Genomic DNA, 16184 nt, shown 5'->3' with positions numbered 1-16184 from the left:
TGCCGTCCAACCATCTCGTCCTCTGTCCACAACTGGGTGTTGTTTCTGCTGTGGCCCAGCCTCTTCATTCTTCTGGAGCTATTTCTCTGTTCTTCCCCAGTAACATATTGGACACCTACCGACCTGGGGAGGGGCTTATCTTTCAGTGCCATATCTTTTTGCCTTTTCATACTCTGAATGGGGCTCTCAAGGCAAGAATACTGAAGTGGTTTTCCATTCCCTTCTCCAGTGGATCACATTTTGTCAGGCCATAAGTAGCAGGGACATGCCCTCTAGCCTCTCCACATAGCTGGCAGACATGTCTGGTGCTCTGGCTGTCCCACTGCTGGCCCTCGTTCAGTGTGTAAACCTTCATGGGCCACTGGGTGTTGGTCAATGTGAAGCCTGGGGCTGAGGCAAAGGCCCTGCTGCAAGAGGGTCTGAGAGAGGCTGGAGCTGATGTTGGAGGACGCCCAGGAACAGAGGGCTCCTCCTGTTTTCCATTGCCTCTGGCTGCCCTGGGGCTAATCCACCAAGCTTCTAATTTATCCCTCCCTACCATGTTTTCCCCCAGCAACCACAAGTCTGCTTTCAAAGTCTTAGTCTATTTCTGTGTTGCAAATGAGTTCATTTGTATCATTCTTTTTTAGATTCTACATATAAGTGATATCAAATGATATTTGTCTTTCTGTGTCTAATTTTACTCAGTATAACAATCTCTAGGGTCCATCCACATTGCTGCAAATGGCATTATTTTGTTCTTTTTATGGCTGAGTAATATTCCATTGTATATATGTTCCATATCTTTATCCGTTCCTCTGTTGATGGACATTTAGGTTGTGTCCATGTCCTGGCTATTGTAAATAGTGCTGCAGTGAACACTAGGGTGCATGTATCTTTTCTAATTATGGTTTTCTCCAGATATTGTGCCCAGGGATTGCTGGATCACACGGTAGCTCTGTTTTTCTTTAAGAATTTCCATACTGTTCTCTGTAGTGGTGGTACCAATTTACATTCCCACCAACAGTGCAGGAGGGTTCCCTTTTCTGCACACTTTCTTCAGCACTTATTGTTTGTAGACTTTTGATGATGACTATTCTGACTGGTGTGAGGTGATACCTCATTGTAGTTTTGATTTGCATTTCTCTGATAATTACTGATGTTGAGCATCTTTTCATGTGCTTTATGGTCACGTGTATGCCTTCTTTGGAGAAATGTCTGTTTAGATCTTCTGCCCATTTTTTGATTGGGTTGTTTGTTTTTGGCATGATCTGTTTGTACATTTTGGAGATTAAACACTGTTGGTTGTTTTACTTGCAAATAACTTCTCCCATTCTGTAGGTTGTCTTTTCATTTTGTGTACAGTTTCCTTTGCCATGGAAAAGCTTTTAAGTTTAATTTGGACCCATTTGTTTGTTTGTGTAGTGACTATCTCTTATAATAGTTTTTAAGGTCTATTTTGTCTGATATGAATATTGCTACTCCAGCTTTCTTTTGATTTCCAGTTGCATAGAATATTCTTTACCATTCTCTCCCTTTCAGTCTGTATGTGTTCATGTCCCTAGATCTGAAGTGGGTCTCTACTAGACAGCGTATATATGGGTCTTGTTTTTCCATTCAGCCAGTCTATGTCTTTTTGTTGGAGCATTTAATCAATTTATGTTTAAAGTAATTATTGATATGTATGTTCCTATTGGAGAAGGAAATGACAACCTACTCCAGGATTCTCCTGGAGAATCCCATGCGCAGAGGAAGCTGGTAGGCTACAGTTGATGGAGTAGCATGCAAGCACCCACATGTCTTTATTGCTGTTTGGTTAATTGCTTTGGGTTTGTTTTTATAGCTCTTTTTTCCCCCTTCCTCTTTTCTTGCGGTTTGATGACTATCTTTAATGATGTGTTGGATTGCTTCTGTGTTTGTATCTGTTGTAGATTTTTGGTTTGAGGTTCCCATGAGGTTTTGATATAGCATCTATGTGTATGAGATTGTTTTAACTTGCTGATCTGTTAATTTTCCATGCATTTCTAATATCCTACATTTGTACTCTTCTCTCTTCTCACAGTTGCTGGTTTTGATAACATATTTGTGTGTGATTTCCTACTCTTATGTTTGCCTTTACCATGAGCTTTTTGATTTGTAATTTCCTTGTTTCTAGTTGTGGCCTTTTCTTTTCTGCTTAGAGAAGCTCCTTTAGCATTTGTTGCAAAACTAGCTTGGTGGTGCTGAATTCTCTTAGCTATTGCTTGTCTGTAAAGCTTTTGATTTCTCCACTGAATCATAATGAGAGCCTTTCTGGGTAGAGTACTCTTGCTTGTAGGTTCTTCCCTTTCACCACTTTTTTTTTTTTTTTTTCCTTTCACTACTTTAAATGTATCATGCCACTCTCTTCTGGTCTGCAGAGTTTCTGGGGAAAATCAGCTGACAGCCTTATGGGGATTCCCTTAAATATTATTTGTTGCTTGTCATAATTTTTGGTTGTCTTTTATTTTTGTCACCTTGACTAATATGTGTCTCAGCATGTTCTTCCTTGAGTTTGTCTTATATGGGACAACTCTGAACTTCATGGACTTGAATGAGTATGTCCTTTCTTATGACAGGAGAGTTTGGTGCCTAATCTCTTCAAATATTTTCTCAGGCCCTTCTCTCTCTCTCATCTCCTTCTAGGACTCCTATAATGGGAATATTGATGTATTTAATGTCCCAGAGGTCTCTGAGACTGTTCTCATTTCTTTTTATTTTTCTTTTTTTCTATTCCACAGCACTGATTTCTACCACTCTCTTCCAGCTGACTTATTCGTTCTTCTGTCTCACTTATTCTTCTATTGATTTATTCTGGACTATTTTTATTTCAGTTATTGTATTGTTAATCTCTTTTCTTTAAATATTTTAGGTCTTTTAAAAATGTTTCTTGTATCTTCTCAGTCTGTGCCTCCATTCCTTTTCCAGGATCTTGGATCATCTTTACTATCATTATTCTGAATTCTTTTTCAGGTAGATTGCCTACCACCAGTTCACTTAATTGTACTTCTGGCTTTTTATCTTGTTCCTTCATCTGAAACATTTCTTTGCCATCTCATTCTGTCTTTCTGTGTTGTGGTCTCCTTTCTGCAGACTGTAGGGTTGTAGATCTTCTTGCTTCTTCTGTCTGTCTCCTAGTAGATAAGGCTGGTCTAAGAGGCTTGTGCAGGCTTCCTAGTGGGAGGGACTAGTTCCTGCCCACTGTTGAGTGGAGCTAGGTCTTGCCCCTCTGGTATGCAGAGCCATTTCAAGAGACATATTTTCAGGTGGCTTGTGATCTCAGTACAACTTTAGGCAGCCTGCCTGCTGATGAGGTTGTGTTCTCTCTCTGCTGATTGTTTGGCCTGGGGTGTCTGGGGACTACAGTCTGCAGGCTGTTGGGTGGGGCCAGGTATTGGTGCCAAAATCATGACCTCTGGGAGAGCTCACACCAATCACTGTTCCCTGGCACTTCTACCACCAGTGTCCTTGCCCCCACAAGTGAGCCACAGCCAATCGCCACATCCCCAGGAGACCCTCCCTACACTAGCCTTGCCAAGACCCACAGGTAGGTCTGGCCCAGACTCCTGTGTGGTCACTGCTTTTGCTGAGTGCCAGTACATGTGAAATCTTGTGTGCATCCTCCAAAAGTAGAGTCTCTGTTTCCTTCATTCCTCTGGAGCTCCTACACGAAAGCTCTGCTGGCCTTCAATGCCAAATGCTCTGGAACTCCTCCTCCTGTTCGCAGACTCAGCCTGGAGAGCCCAACATAGGGCTCAGAACTCACTCCTATGGGAGAACCTATGTGATATGATTATTTTCCAGTTTATGGGTTACCCATCCAGTGGGTACAGGATTTGATTATGTCATGAAAGTGCCCCTCCTACCATCTGGTTGTGACTTCTTTGGATGTTAAAATATCTTATTTGGTAGGTTCCAGTCTTTTTTGTCAATGGCTGTTCAGCAGTTAGTTGTGATTTTGTGAGAAGAGGTCCTACTCCAGTCCTACTCTGCATCGTGTCCAGAATTGAGGGCTCTACATATGTTCTTTTCCAGATACTTTTCCATTAAAGGTTATTACAAGAATTGAACATACTTCCCTGTGCTATACAGGTCCTTGTTGTTTATTTTATATAAAGTATTGTGTCTGTGTTAATCTCAAACATCAAATATATTTCCCCCTCCCCCTTTCCCCTTTAGTAATCACCATAACTTTGTTTTCTGTGTCTGTGAGTTTCTCTGTATTTTTAAAAATAACTTAATTTGTACTATTTTTTAGATTCTACAAATAAATTATATCATATATTTGTCTTTCTGACTTTTTCACTTAGTATGATAATCTCTAGGTTTATTCATATTGTTGTAAATGGCATTATTTTATTTTTTTATGGTCAAGTAATATTCCATTGTATATATGTACCACATCTTTTTTATCCATTCATTTGTTGATGGGCATTTGGATTGTTTCCATGTCTTGGCTATTATGAAAAGTGCTGCTATGAACATAGAGGGGACATGTATCTTTTTGAATTATAATTTTATCTTTTCTGGTTATATGCCTGAGAGTGGGATTGCAGAATCATGTGATAGCTCTATTTTTAGTTTTTTTTTTAAAGGAGCCTCCATACTGTTCTCCATACTGGCTGCACCAATCTACATTTCCACCAACAGTGTAGGAGGGTTCCCTTTTCTCTACACCCTCTCCAGCATTTGTTATTTGTAGACTTTGAAAAAAATTTAAGGGACTTCCCTGGTTGTTCAGTGGCTAAGATGCTGAGCTCCCAGTGCAGGGGCCTGGGTTTGATTCCTGGTCAGGGAACTAGATCCCACATGCCACAGTGAAGATCAAAGATCCTCTGTGCCATAAACCAGGGAAGCCAAATAAATAAATAAATAAAAATTTTAAATATTTATTTGGCTGAGTCAGGTTTTAGTTGCAGCACTTGCGATCTTTAGTTTCAGTATGTGGGATCTAGTTTCCCCACCAGGGAGTGATCCTGGGCCCTTTGCATTGGGAGCACAGAGACTTAGCTACTGGACCACCAGGGAAGTCCCATTTGTAGACTTTTTGATGATGGTAAAAATTGACATTTGAAAATGTATTTTTAGTTCTCTTGTGTATACACCTAGGTGTGGAATTGCTGAGTCCTATGGTTAAATCCTTTAGTTTTATTTTTAAAACAGACCAGAATCTGTGTCTTCTCACCACTTCTACCATCTCAACCCTTGCCTCATCTTCTAACTGGCCTCCCTGCTTTCACCTCTGCTCCACACACCCTGTCAACACAGCAGCCAAAATAAGCCCTTGTTGTTGTTGTTGAGTCACTTCAGTCATGTCCGACTCTTGTGCGACCCCATAGACGGCAGCCCATCAGGCTCCCCTGTCCCTAGGATTCTCCAGGCAAGAACACTGGAGTGGGTTGCCATTTCCTTCTCCAGTGCATGAAAGTGAAAAGTGAAAGTGAAGTCGCTCAGTCGTGTCCAACCCTCAGCGACCCCATGGACCACAGCTTTCCAGGCTCCTCCATCCATGGGATTTTTCCAGGCAAGAGTACTGGAGTGGGGTGCCAATAAGCCCTTAGCATTCCTCTACTCATTACACTCCAGGAATTCCCTCGTTTCTCTCAATGAAGAAGTGAAAGTCCTGCTAATGGTCTGTAGGGACCCTTAACGTGATCTCTCTTCTCCTGCTCTCTCTGCTTCAGCCTCTCTGCTATTTCTTAAACATGCTAGGTGCACAGTCATCTTGGGGCCTTTATACTGGCAACCCCTCTACCTGGAATGTGCTGTCTCACTCTTCCCTTTTTCAAGTCTTGCTCAGATACTGCCTCCAATAAGGCTGACCTCAACCACCTAACAATCCCTGGTCCCCTTCCTTTTGCATCCCCCACTGCCAAAACTGTAACCACACTTTAACATGTGTCTCATATGGTTATTTATTGCATTCATTCTTTATTGTCTGTCTCCCTCACTGAGAATGTAAGCTCCACCAGGACAGGGAGTTAAATGTCTATTTCATTCACTGATGTCTCCCCGGGGCTGGCACAAAATAGGTGCTCAGTAAGGATTCATGGGGTGGATGAATGAAGAAACACTGAACATATGTGGCAAAAGCCACCCTGACTACTGTGTGTGACAGAGGAACTACCTGTACCTGTCTGAGAAGATGCATCTGAAAGGGTTGAATAAGGTCTACCCACCTCCTGCCCAGGGGCTGGTATGAGGGGCTTAATGCAACTTTGCTACTAAACACCCAGGCCTAGAAGACCCTCTAATGAGGGAGATTCTGGGATCCGTGGTGTATCCATCAGCCTTAGGTACAGACTAGGTATTGAATGACTTGGTAACTATACTTATTAGCGATAGTCCATTTAAGACTGATTAACATCAATAATCATACATGTATACAGGCTAAGTTGCTTCAGTCATGTCCGACTCTGTGTGATTTAATGTAGCCTACCAGGCTCCTCTGTCCATAGAATTCTCCTGGCAAGAATATTGGAGTGGGTTGTCATGCCCTCCTCCAGGGGATCTTCCCAACCCAGGGATTGAATGGGAGTCTCTTATGTCTCCTGCACTGGCAGGTGGGTTCTTTACCACTAGCACCACCTGGGAAGCCCATTTAAGAGTCATTATCATCAATAATCATAAGAGAGATGCACATAAAAACCACAGTGAAATAGTACCTCATACCTCTCAGAATCACTGTCATCAAAAAGACAAGAAACAATAAGTGTTGGTGAGGATGTGGAGAAAAGGGAGTCCTTAAGCCCTGTTGATGGGAATGTTAATTGGTGTAGCCACCACAGAAAACAGTATGGAGGGTCCTCAAAAATTAAAAATACAACTGCTATATGATCTGGCAATTCTACTCCTGGGTATTTATCCAAAGAAAACACTAATTTGAAAAGACATATGCACCCCTATGTTCACTGCAGCATTATATATAATAGCTAAGACACGGAACCTAAATGTCCATGGACAGATGAATGGATGAAGACAATGTGATGAATGAAGACATCTATAATGGAATATTACCCAGCTATAAAAAAGAATGAAATCTTGCCATATGTGACAACACATATGAGGCTATTCTTATTGAAAGAAGTTAGCGAAAGACAAATACCATATGTTTTTACTTAAGTGTGGACTCTAAAAAACAAAACAAATGAACAAATATATTAAAAAATAGAGTCACAGATACAGAGAACAAACAGGTGGTTGACAGAGTGGAGATGAGTGGGGGAATGAGCTAAATAGATGAAGGGGATTAAGAGCTACAACTACCAGTTATAAATAGGTCACAGGGATGTAATGTACAACTCAGGGAATATGGTCGATAGCACTGTAATAACTTTGGTGTGTAATCTATAAAAATATTGAATCACTATGTTGTACACTTGAAGCTAATATAATATTGTAAGTCAACTATACATCAATAAAGAAGTCATTTAAGAATACAGGTTTGAAATTGCTTTAAAAATTGTGTCAGCATCCTAGCAGAGAGAAGCCTGGCTTTAGCCCAGCAATAATCATATACCCACAGAGCACCTGTGTGCAAAGTACTAATAGATGATGAATGGTGTGCAGTGTGGATTTCTAAACTGGGTATTCCTGGTCACCCATCATGGTCACCTATCAAGATTGTTCTGCCATATCTAGGTATTATCTTACTGGTATTTGCTATCTAATTAAAAAATTGTTTTGCCTTGTCTACTTAAGGAAATCCATTTAAAAAAAGAAGAGACTTTATGTCACTACCATAAGTAGGAAAGCAGACTCGCTGCAAACAGAAAATAACTGTAAAATTAAAACAAAGCAATGCAATTAAATTGGAGCATGATTTTGTTACCTGCTACCGGGGGAGTCTTAGACCTGCTCTCTCCATTAAAAAGGGAGATTAGAAGTGTTAATGAGGTGTTAAATACAACCAGCATCAACTGGAGGCTTTCTCCTTTGCCGATTTGGGAGAATAAAAAGAGCATGGAAAGAAACTAACTTTCCCCATTTGTGTTGCCATGTTATTTAATACCTCATCTATACAACGTATAAAATCATCACATCTTTCACCAGGGATATGAAGGGAATCCCATGAAAGGCAAGAGAAGAGGTCTTTGCCTTCAGCAGACTCTCCGCATCCTGACCTCTTCCCTGAAGGCATCTCTCCCTGTTCTCCAGGAGATAAGTTAACAACACCCTGCCTTGGGGACCAGACATTTCTTCTTCATTTTTTTTTTTTTTTGGCCACACCATACGGCATGCAGGATCTTAGTTCCCTGGCCAGGGATTGAACATGTGCCCCCTACAGTGGACACACAGAGTCTTAACCACTGGACCACCAGGGAAGTCGCAAGGGACCAGACATTTTAATGGCCGCTCCGATGAACACTAATAGTTCATGTCATGTGTTTTCTTCTTTTAAAGTTTCTAACGTGGCTTGGTTTCCAAGTCTAAACCTCTTCTGAAATGTTTATTCAAGTTGCTTGTCTCCTCCATTTCGCAGAAGGCACTTGTGGCATCATACAGACACCTCTCCTCCTTTCAAAGTCATTGGTGTCCTCTGATGATAGCCTCCCTAAACAATCAATCCTCGAGGTAGGAGCTGGCGATGTGGCCCCTCCTAATAGCTCATCACTCCCCCTCCTTATGTTCTTCGCAGCAAGTGCCGCTGGAGCACGTGCTCTGTAATACACACTGTCAGCACAGCGGCTTAGGTGCTAAGTGCAGACAGAGCAGAGGGTAGAGTGAAGAGGAGGCTGGGCCTCCCTCCTCTCAGGGAAATCAACCTCCATGAAGTCCGACTTCAAACTTGCATGAACCTGGGGGTCTGTAAGCCCAGAGATCTCCAAGGGAGAAAGGTGGGGAACCAACCCAAGTCATCGTGGGTAACATTTCTGAGGTATGCTTACCTCAGAATGTGGGGTTTGAGATTTGCCAGAGCAATGCCACTCAGGCCAGAGTTTGGGATCTGTTTCAAAGTAGAGCTGTAGACCCCTGGGAGCCCTAGGGAATTACATAAAGGGGATAACTTCACTTCTCACCTACAGACTTCCTGTCTCTGAGTCTAGAGCTTCTTATAAAGCCAAATGCATTCCTACCATCAATCAGGCTTTGTGCAGGCCTCGGCTCTTTACATATCATGACTCACTTGCTCCTAACGGGGGGTCTATGCTGCCCGCCTCTGTGCCAGTAGAGGAAACAGCCTCCACCAGCCTTAAGAGGTGTCTGCTGCATTCAGAGAGCTGTATTTCCAAACAGGAAAGACTCTTTTGAGCACAAGAGAGGGAGAGAGAGAGAGAATTTCTATTGGTGGCGTTCCTGCTGACTACACGTTAATTACTTCTTAAACTGTGAGTGGCAAGTTCAACCACTCTGCTCATCTCCTAAGATTCAAATTAAGAGTCACAAAGATGGGTTTACAGATGAGCCAACACTTGAACAATGGAGAATGATTTGATGTTCTCCCCTGGGATGCGTCCTTCGGAGGTCATCTCATCTGCAGCAGGCAGCAGGTATGGGCTTGTGCCTGGTCTAGCGCTCTCCACCCAGGTTCTTACTCTGCTTTGACTGCAGACATTAGTCCTAGGCGTGGAGATTCTCTAATATGACCTTTTATTTTAGACTCTTTCTAGTGTTTTCTGGATTCAATTTTGTTGGACTTTGTTCAGCCTGGCTTTGATGCCCATTTATTGAGTCTCCATGAAGCACTGGAATGAGGAGTGTCATCTTGCTATTCAAAAAACTCTGCTAATTTCTTTTTTCTATTTTTACTGGAGAAGAGTTGATGTATTTATTTTAAATTATACTCCAATAAAAACATTTGGAGTATATTATGCTCCAATAAAGTCATTTAAAAATACATGAAATTCTAAAATGATTTTTATTGGAGTATAGTTGCTTTACAATGTTGTGTTAGTTTCTGCTGTGCAGCAAAGTGAATCAGCTATACGTATTCGTATGTCCTCTCTTTTTAAGATTTCCTTCCCGTTTAAGTCACCACCAGGCACTGTTCAGTTCAGTTCAGTCACTCAGTCATGTCCAACTCTTTGCGAACCCATGAATCGCAGCACACCAGACCTCCCTGTCCATCACCAACTCCCGGAGTTCACTCAGACTCACGTCCATCGAGTCGGTGATGCCATCCAGCCATCTCATCCTCTGTTGTCCCCTTCTCCTCCTGCCCCCAATCCCTCCCAGCATCAGAGTCTTTTCCAATGAGTCAACTCTTCACATGACGTGGTCAAAGTACTGGAGTTTCAGCTTTAGCATCATTCCTTCCAAAGAAATCCCAGGGCTGATCTCCTTTAGAATGGACTGGTTGGATCTCCTTGCAGTCCAAGGGACTCTCAAGAGTCTTGTCCAACACGACAGTTCAAAAGCATCAATTCTTTGGCATTCAGTCTTCTTCACAGTCCAACTCTCAATCCATACATGACCACAGGAAAAACCATAGCCTTGACTAGATGGACCTTTGTTGGCAAAGTAATGTCTCTGCTTTTGAATATGCTATCTAGGTTGGTCATAACTTTCCTTCCAAGGAGTAAGCGTCTTTTAATTTCATGGCTGCAGTCACCATCTGCAGTGATTTTGGAGCCCAGAAAAATAAAGTCTGACACTGTTTTCCACTGTTTCCCCATCTATTTCCCATGAAGTGATGGGACTGGATGCCATGACCTTCGTTTTCTGAATGTTGAGCTTTAAGCCAACTTTTTCACTCACCTCTTTCACTTTCATCAAGAGGCTTTTTAGTTCCTCTTCACTTTCTGCCATAAGGGTGGTGTCATCTGCATATCTGAGGTTATTGATATTTCTCCCGGTAATCTTGATTCCAGCTTGCGCTTCTTCCAGTCCAGCGTTTCTCATGATGTACTCTGCATATAAGTTAAATAAACAGGGTGACAATATACAGCCTTGACGTACTCCTTTTCCTATGTGGAACCAGTCTGTTGTTCCATGTCCAGTTTAACTGTTGCTTCCTGACCTGCATACAGATTTCTCAAGAGGCAGGTCAGGTGGTCTGGTATTCCCATCTCTTTCAGAATTTTCCACAGTTTATTGTGATCCACACAGTCAAAGGCTTTGGCATAGTCAATAAAGCAGAAGTAGATGTTTTTCTGGAACTCGCTTGCTTTTTCCATGATCCAGCGGATGTTGGCAATTTGATCTCTGGTTCCTCTGCCTTTTCTAAAACCAGCTTGAACATCAGGAAGTTCACGGTTTCATATTGCTGAAGCCTGGCTTGGAGAATTTTGAGCATTACTTTACTAGCATGTGAGATGAGTGCAATTGTGCAGTAGTTTGAGCATTCTTTGGCATTGCCTTTCTTTGGGATTGGAATGAAAACTGACCTTTTCCAGTCCTGTGGCCACTGCTGAGTTTTCCAAATTTGCTGGCATATTGAGTGCAGCACTTTCACAGCATCATCTTTCAGGATTTGAAAGAACTCCACTGGAATTCCATCACCTCCAATAGCTTTGTTCGTAGTGATGCTTTCTAAGGCCCATTTGACTTCACATTCCAGGATGTCTGGCCCTAGGTGAGTGATCACACCATCGTGATTATCTGGGTCATGAAGATCTTTTTTGTACAGTTCTTCTGTGTATTCTTGCCATCTCTTCTTAATATCTTCTGCTTCTGTTAGGTCCATACCATTTCTGTCCTTTATCGAGCCCATCTTTGCATGAAATGTTCCCTTGGTATCTCTAATTTTCTTGAAGAGATCTCTAGTCATTCCCATTCTGTTGTTTTCCTCTATTTCTTTGCATTGATGGCTGAAGAAGGCTTTCTTATCTCTTCTTGCTATTCTTTGGAACTCTGCATTCAGATGCTTATATCTTTCCTTTTCTCCTTTGCTTTTCGCCTCTCTTCTTTTCACAGCTATTTGTAAGGCCTCCCCAGACAGCCATTTTGCTTTTTTGCATTTCTTTTCCATGGGGATGGTCTTGATCCCTGTCTCCTGTACAATGTCACAAACCTCATTCCATAGTTCATCAAGCACTCTATCTATCAGATCTAGGCCCTTAAACCTATTTCTCACTTCCACTGTATAATCATAAGGGATTTGATTTAGGTCATACCTGAATGGTCTAGTGGTTTTCCCTACTTTCTTCAATTTAAGTCTGAATTTGGCAATAAGGAGTTCATGATCTGAGCCACAGTCTTTTCGGGAGAACCAGGAGAGTAAGTGAGGTTGAATATGCTTTGCAAATGATTTTATTTGGGTCTTGATAGCTGTAGGGTGTCTGTTTAGCTCACGCTGATGACTTTCTATTTGCTTCTGGCTGATCCATCCCCAAGGTGTCCAGTGCCAAGAGGGCTCTGGGAAGTGCATTCTTGGGGGTGGAGGCCTTCTTCTATGCCTGAGATAGGCGTGGCCTGCCGCCCCATTCCTATTGTTGTCTTCATCTGGAGACTCTTCCTCTCCCTTCCCCACTTCATAATGGCCTCAGCTCAAACGGCCCTTCCTCTGTGAGCACCCCAAAGAAATGAGATCCTTTGTTCTCTAACTCTTAGCTGTTTCATTTATCTTCACGGCCCTTGTCATTATCTGAAACTATATATATAGGGGTGTGTGTGTTTTCCTGAGACACCCTTTAGTTAGAAACTGCAGTGTGGTCAGTGGGAGAAGGAGAAGGTGGGATGATTTGAGAGAACAGCATTGAAACATATACGTTACTATGTGTAAAACAGATAAGCAGTGCGAGTCTGATGTATGAAGCAGGGCACCCAAAGCTGGTGCTCTGTGACAACTTGGAAGGATAGGGTGGGGGGTGGTTCAGGATGGAGGGGACACATATATTCCTATGGCCAATTAAAATTGACGTACGGCAAAAACCACCACATGCTGTAAAGTAATTATCCTCCAGTTAAAATAAATGAATTAAAAAAAAAAAAGAAACTGCAGTGAGCTGGGTGGACACAAACCCTGCTAAGCCCTGGGTAAGAGAGGAAGCCTTGGCAGAGTAGCATGTCAGGGCCTCCCGATGATTCACAGTGGGGCGACTAGGAGGGAACTAGCTTGGCTGTAACTCCTGAGGAACCAGCTGCTTCGGTTGTAGGGGGATGCTGGGTTCAACTTCAGAGGCTCTGGAACTTGTCAGTAAGGCACAGCATGGCCAGAAGTTGACCTTTAAGGTCATCTATTTCTGCAGCATGGGGCACTGAGGGCCACACTGTGCTCCAGGGAGCTGCTGCTTCCTTTCCTGTCTTGGCGATGGATAAGTGATCCCTGGTTACCTGAGGGTAGGGATCTTCTGGGCTTGATGCTTCCCTGGCCCATGGCTAAGAGCTATGAGTTCCCTGGAACTTGGAGTGGGGCTTGGAATTGGGGTCCTCACTGTTATTCATCTACAATGCATGTCAGGTGAGATGGCTCCATATTCTTTGCTGAATATTGGTCTTTTTCCTTCATCTATCCATTCGTCTATCCAGATTTCCTTGTTTCTCTCCCCGAAAAAAGGGGTTCTATCTTGTAGTCCACTGCATCTCTAGTACTTATATGTTAGATGAAAATATCTGTCAATAGGTGAATAGACAGATGGATGGATAAGGACCCTCATTTAACCAATTTCTCACTTAGCATGAAGAAGCAGATTATTTGCCTTCCTTGACCTGTCTATCCAGACCTCTCTCCAAGCTTCCTATGTCCTTTTGACCTGTTTTTCTTTTTTATGTGACTGAGCTCTGAGTGGCATGCAGGATTTAAGTTTCCCAATCAGGGATTGGACTTGCGTCCCCTGCAGTGGTAGCACAGAGTCTTAGCCACTGGACCACCAGGGAAGTCCCCTGTCCTTTTTGACTTTTGCTCATGTCTTTCTTCAGCCTTGAGCTCATTTCTACCACCAAGATCCCCTTCATTCTCAAGGTTTGAGGTGGGGCCCTTCTGGACTATGCCAAAATTTTCAAAACTGAAGTCATCTGCACATGCACTACACACACACTTCTTTGAGAGAAGTGTCTGCCTTGTTTCCATTGCATCCCCAGTAGGCATCACCGACTTGACGGACATGAGTTTGAGTAAGCTCCAGGAGTTGGTGATGGACAGGGAAGCCTGGCGTACTGCAGTCCATGGGGTCACAAGGAGTCGGACATAACTGAGCGACTGAACTGAACCCCAGAATGAAGCATGTTGGTGCCTTAAAAATGCTTGTTGAATAAATACCTGGACAAACACCTATATGGTAGCATGGACTTAATCCCATTTTCCATTATCACTGCTTATTTGTATTTGTTTCTCACCAGCCTCATCGTTAAGGTCAGGAGCTGGGTCACAGTCATCTCAGTACCCACGCTGTTTCATTGCTTCACTAGTAATGGTGATGTTAATAACACAAGCCAATACCCTTTCGTGAACATCCTCTAAGTGCCAGGCACTGAACTTTACATACATAAGTTCATTTCCTTCTTATGATCACTCTGTGAGATGATTTTGTTAGTGCTCTTTTGCAGAGGAGGATACTACAGCTCAGAGATACTGGACAACCAGCCCAGGGTCCTTTGACTTATAAATAAAAGAATTTGAACCAGGTATTTCTGAGATCAGGGTCTTATCCTTTCCTCCTTCATAAGGTTGCTTTCCTCTTTTGAGTTAGAGAGGGCTCTTATAAAAGTTATCTCAATGGAATGGACTTGAAAATAGCCAGGATATCTTCAAACAGAACTGCCTGGCTAGCTCAGTTGGTAGAGCATGGGACTTTTAATTCAAGGGAAGATGCCCTGGAGAAGGGAATGGCAACCTACTCCAGTATTCTTGCCTGGAGAACTCCATGGATAGAGGAGCCTGGCAGGCTACAGTTCATGGAGTCCAGAGAGTCAGACATGACTGAGTGACTAACGTTTTCACACTTTTCTTCAAATAGAGCTAAGGACTGCTCTGTACTGTGATTGCTTGACTGTTCTCAATCCTGTACCGGCAGTGTACACAGCCCTCCAGGATTCTCCTAGCATCAGACATAAGACCTTGTTTCAAAGTCCCTGATAGTCTACTAGGACAACCACCCCACAGGGAGCCACTGCTCAACTGAGGTGGCCAGGTCCTTACCTGTCACGTAGTTCTTCAAGTCCAGCTCATTGCTGAGAGGATTGTTGCTCTTGAACATGTACAGGTTAAAGGGGGCCGGCTCCTTGCCCACATTTTTCCACATGGTGTAGTCTGGAGAGGTCCATCGTCCCGCCAGTACATCATAATCACGCTGTGTGAAGTGGACCAGCTTGGTGAGGGGATCGTAGAGTCCCCCATGGAAGCCAATGACCATCTGGAAGTCAGGGTTGGAGTCGTAATAAATCTCCCCATAGGCGGTGTACTGCAGCTGCTTGATCATGAGACCATTGATGCTGAACACAGCCAGGGGCGTCCCTGTGTTATCCGAGGCAACATAGTACTCCTCTCCACTGCTGCTCTCCATGGCAAAGAGGTGCCCCTGGAGGTCATAGTAGAGCGAGGTTATCTCTGAGTTGGAGTGATTGTAGACATGGGTGATGCGAGTCGGGTTGTGGAGGTCAGAGTAGAAATACTGCAGGTGGTGGCCCAGGTTGGTCTTGTAGGAAGCCCGCCGCCCCACGCCATCATAGCGGTACTGGACGCTCCAGCCACTGGCCTTATTATAAGCCCTCGTTAGGAGGCCCTTGGAGTTGTACTCAAAGATGTCAGCCCCTCGCTGGCACAGATAGCCATCATCGTCAATTTTGTACTGCACGTCGCCAAGCCTGGTTATCCGATCCCGGAGGTCATAGCGCAAGGGCATGAGGCGCACACTGTTCCCTGGGTTCAGCAAGTGGAGGTTCCCGTTGAGGTCGTAGCTGTAGCGCCAGGTGGGGCGGTCATTGACGGCCACACTCTGGAGCTGCCCATCCCCATCATAGTCGTAGGTGTACTTAGTGGTGTTGGCGTAGGGCCCCAGTTTCAGCTCCCTCTTGATCACCCTGCCCATGCTGTCATACTGCACCGTCATCCAGTACATGAGGGACCGGAACATCTCGTATTGGACTTCCTTGATCCGCCCATGGGTGTCAAAGTGTTTGCTGAGGGTCATCACGGCCGTGGTGATGATCTGGTTGATGTCATAGTAGATGACCCCGAACTTGCCAAAGTGCTCCACTTTGCCGGAAATCTCATCATAGCGGTAGAGGTCAACGGGAAGGGGAGTCTCACTTATGACGGGCTTGATGCTTGCGATCCGGAAGCTGTTGTCGTGATAGGTGTATTCAAA

At 43.6% G+C, this 16184-nt stretch overlaps 1 protein-coding gene across 8 annotated transcripts in view; it reads left to right on the top strand.

Moving 5' to 3' along the window:
- Positions 1 to 16184, top strand: part of LOC129638050 (uncharacterized) — a 60163-nt gene that overhangs the window by 16496 nt on the left and 27483 nt on the right. For 2 of the 8 annotated variants that reach the window (XR_008707685.1, XM_055562536.1), the window contains one exon: positions 8050 to 9165. The exons of the other annotated variants lie outside the window; for them this stretch is intronic. The gene's annotated coding sequence lies outside the window, so the exon portion shown is untranslated. Of the gene's footprint in view, positions 1 to 8049; positions 9166 to 16184 lie in introns of those variants that run through there. 8 annotated transcript variants of the gene reach the window in all.

This window comes from Bubalus kerabau, chromosome 1 (assembly GCF_029407905.1).
Source record: "Bubalus kerabau isolate K-KA32 ecotype Philippines breed swamp buffalo chromosome 1, PCC_UOA_SB_1v2, whole genome shotgun sequence".
In the NCBI taxonomy this organism is placed as follows: Eukaryota; Metazoa; Chordata; class Mammalia; order Artiodactyla; family Bovidae; genus Bubalus; species Bubalus kerabau.
This window is presented reverse-complemented; position numbering and strand designations above follow the sequence as displayed.